This window comes from Neomonachus schauinslandi, chromosome 3 (assembly GCF_002201575.2).
Source record: "Neomonachus schauinslandi chromosome 3, ASM220157v2, whole genome shotgun sequence".
Taxonomy (NCBI): Eukaryota; Metazoa; Chordata; class Mammalia; order Carnivora; family Phocidae; genus Neomonachus; species Neomonachus schauinslandi.
The window spans coordinates 606,823-610,961 of NC_058405.1; positions in this window are offsets into that span (position 1 = coordinate 606,823).

Here is a 4,139-nt window from a genome sequence, read left to right on the forward strand (position 1 = left end):
GGCGTGACGTGCGCGGCGCGGCGACGTGACGTGGGCGGCGGGCCGGCTCCCGCAGCGCGCCTGCGCGCCTTTTCGCGCCTTCGCCTCCCTCCTCCTCCTCCCGCCGGTGCGGCCCGCGCGCTCCGAGGGGGATGGGCTGCGCGGGTGCGGGTGCGTGTGCGCGTGCGCGCCGGGCGGGGACGGAGGCGGAAAGTCTGGCGCCGAGAGGCCGTGGTGCGCGCGCGCTTGGAGAGGGGCCGGAGGTGTGCGCACACCTGGAGAGGGGCCGGAGGTGTGCGCACACCTGGAGAGGGGCCGCAGGTGTGCAACGTGCCGGTGTGCGCGCACACTTGGAGAAGGGCAGGCGGTGTGTACGTGTCGGTGTGCGTGCACACTTCGAGAGGAACCAGAGGTGTGCGCGCACCTGGAGAAGGCCCGGGAGTGTGCTTGTGCTGGTGTGCGCGCACACTCGGAGAGGGGCCAGGTGTGTGCAGAGGTGGGGGGGCAAGTGTGTATGCACGGGTGTGCGCAAGGGAGAGAGGCCGCCAGGTGTGTGCATGTGCACATGGGTGTATTTGTGGGTGTGTTTATGCAGGCAGAAGGAGGGTAGATCTTGTGCGCACAGGTAGGTGTTTATGCGGAGAGGGGGTTGGGGGTGTGCACATTCAGGGGTGCATGTCCTTGGAGGAGAGGGCAGAGGTGTGTGCACACTTGGTTAGAGGCCAGCTGTGTGCAGGTGTGGATGTACAGACGCAGAGGAAGAAGGGCCGGTGTGTGCACACGTGGAGAAGAGGTGGTGTGTGTGCACATGTATGCAAGCGTCCTTGTGGAAGAGAAAGGCTGACTGGGTTTGTGCAGTGAGCCCATGTGCAAGTGTAGGTACACAGAGAAGATAGGGTGGGTGTGCATGCACACAGCGCAGCAGACCCTGTCCACCTGTAGGGCCAGCGGTCTCCATGCCTAGGCCCCGCCTACACCTGATCTCCCGCATCCCCGTGGGGTGCTCAGGAGGGAAATCAGGCAGCCTGTTTGCTCCCCATCACTGGGTGGGCCTGGTGGACCCTGAGTCCTGGAGACTCTTCCTCCCTGGAGCCCACCACCTGCAGGGCCATGGCATTGCCTACCCCACCCTCCACCTCCCAGACTAGAGACCCAGCAGAGGGTGGGCTGGAGTCGGAAGTTCAGGGCTGCCTGGCCATGTGCGATGAGGAGCAGAGCAAAGGCCTCTCTCCACCGTGAGGGCCGCTGTTACTCCATTACTCCCCAGCACGGTTCGTGTCCACTCCTACTTCTCTGCCAACTGGCCTCTTCTGCTAACACTGGGCTCAGCGTTGGTTTCTTGAAGACAGCAGAAATAGGTGCCTTTGTGCAGATTAGCACAGAATGGGCACCAAAGGGTAATGGGGGAGAGGCAAAATCCTGCACATTCCTGCCTGCAGAATGGTCTTATTTCTCTGCTGGTGCAGTTTATACCACTCTTGGCCCCTTAGCAGGTCCCTGGGGTGTCGGAACCCGCACCCTCCATGTTGTCCCTCTAGTGGTCATGTGTCCTACCTCCATTCTCCTTGCACAGTATCTCTTTATTTTTTATGGTATTTGAATATTCACCCCCAGGCAGCAGCTGGAAGCCCCACTCCCAGCCCTTGGACCCAAGTACACAGGGCAGCAAGCCTCTCAGTAAGAGCTGGGAGCTCAGGAAGAAACAGGATCAGAGTACAGAATCCTAAACCTCTCCCCACGAATTCAAGATTTCAGTAATTCTAGTGGCGCCTGGGTGGCTCAGTCAGGCATCTGCCTTCGGCTCAGGTCATTATCTCGGGGTCCTGGGATAGCCCTGCATCGGGCTCCCTGCTCAGTAGGGAGCCTGTTTCTCCCTCTGCCTCTTCCTCTGCCTACTTGTGATCTGTCAAATAAATTTTAAAAATCTTAAGAAAAAAAAAAGAGATTCCAGTAATTCAACAACATTCACACGGGATAACTACCCCTAATATTCTAAGTAATGTCTACACAGAAATCACTGTTGAAATATGCCAAATTCGCAAGAGCTCCCACAGCAGGTAACAGCTCAAGAGGCTCTGGTTTTTCTTGGGAAAAGGGCAAAAAGTTGGTTGGGGTTTTTATTTTTTGACTCTATAATCATACCACAGAATCCTCATTTCTGTGTTAAAATGTAGCAGAATTTCTAAAATTTTTGGGTGCAGATCCAAGTATTTTCGGCTGCTGCACTCCCTTGAAGTCTCTTCTGGATTGAAGAAATGCGACCTTGTTGATGGGTAATGAGCCTGCAAGTGCCTGCATCCACCTGACCCTTCAGTACCCACTCTGTATCTGCAGCATGGGTTCAGGAAGCGCGACGTTTGGGTGTTCACCTGGCCCCTTCTCAGGGGCTGCCGTTCAGCCCTGTGTCATCACCCGCAGTACTGTTCTGTGTTTATTAGAACAAGGTGATTAGATCCTTCCTGGGAAAATTCCACATCTCCCAAAAGCTTCCTCTTTCTTTGTGGGCCTGCCCTGTTGAGTCTTAGGGGGCGATACAAACCCTTACCCCCAAACTCCCCACCCCATTAAACTGTTCTTTTTAAGAGAGAATGTGTTCTAACCCCTTGAAAATTGAAATTCTGAGCGTTTGTTAAATATCCGATTTCCCTCCTTGATGACACGGTCCTATCTCCAGCCTTCCTGTTTTCCACCTTCTTGGATCACAATATGGTGACATCAAGACATGGGAAGACAGGGATGGGGACAGGGGCTCAAGGAAGTTATATAGGAGAATGTTCTAATGTGGACAAGGGACATTTTCTCATTCTTTGCTAAAATATACAGGCATTTTTAGAAAACTTTGTTCTGCTTATTTGTGGGTATCATAAAATACAACTAAATCAGTGTGCTTGCTCAACCTCAAGATAAATCCCCTGGCCCTCTCCAGAGAGGCCACGGCTTCTAAGCCCCATTGACCGAGAAATTCTGCAGCCCCCACCCCACCTCCTAGACAAGTGGAGACATCCTTACTCTTCTTACATCATGATTCATTTTGAAAATTTCTGGTCAAATTTCTTGGGAAGAGGTCCAGTACTGGACCGTCTTGTATATTAGGCTACCAGCATTTATTCACATCTAAAAGACTTGCATGAGCGTTTGCAGGCTGAAGCCACAGTCCTTTGGAAATTACTTCTCAGATCTGACAAATTCTAGACCACGGCATCCAGTTCACTCAAGTTGATCTCACCAGCCTGTTTACTGTTCAGACCCTTTTCCTTTATTTACCCTTTGCCTGCAGTGCTCTCTGGCTTCTACAGTGCGAGAAATCCCCCTCGGTCTTTGTCATTTAACCCCACAGCCCTTCTGAAAGGCTCCTCCTGGGAGACCACACCACCCTGGCTAAGACGGCAACAAGATTATTTTCTATGGAATCCTACAATGTGAGGTGGAAATACCCATGTTGTCCTTATGTCACGTCCTTCCTCCATAGAATCCAGTTACCATCACGGAAGCCTTCAGCACGGGTTTTGGGAAACTTGACTTCATGTACAACCAAAGGCCTTTGGTCATTTCTCTGCTACCTGTCTGCTGATCTTACAGATGAGGAGAGGGGCCTTCCAGCCCACCTGCTACAATGAAGCTGACATGAAAAGGTAAGCCAAATGGCCTCAGATAAGTAATCTCAGCCTCTCTGATGCTCAAATTCAGCTGAGAAATAGAGAGAAATAGAGATCTTTGGTAAGAAGACAAACAACAGTTTCATAAGTTTTACCTCTCCTGCATTCCTCCCCAAACTCTGATTGCTGATATTGTACAGATGAATAAGATAGAGGATTGCTAAAATAGGCAGGCAGATTTGCAGACAATCTGGGCTCAGAAGCAACGCACAGAAGCCAGGGAAGCTGAGCTGCCTTGCCTTGACCTGGCTGGGGCAGGAGCACCAACATGAAAACTGTGCCTCGGAGACCAGAGGAACTGCTGTTCTAGAGTCAATATCGTGTACAGAAGCCTGGGAATGGGTGGGCTTCCTCCAGTGCTCTAGCTTCTGGTGGTGGTGACACTTCCCGGGGTGGGGGGGGCGATGGAGGAGGGTGGCACCTGCCTCCTGCCAATAGTTAATGCGAGCGGATTTCTTTTATTTATTTATTTATTTATTTATTTATTTATTTATTTATTTATTT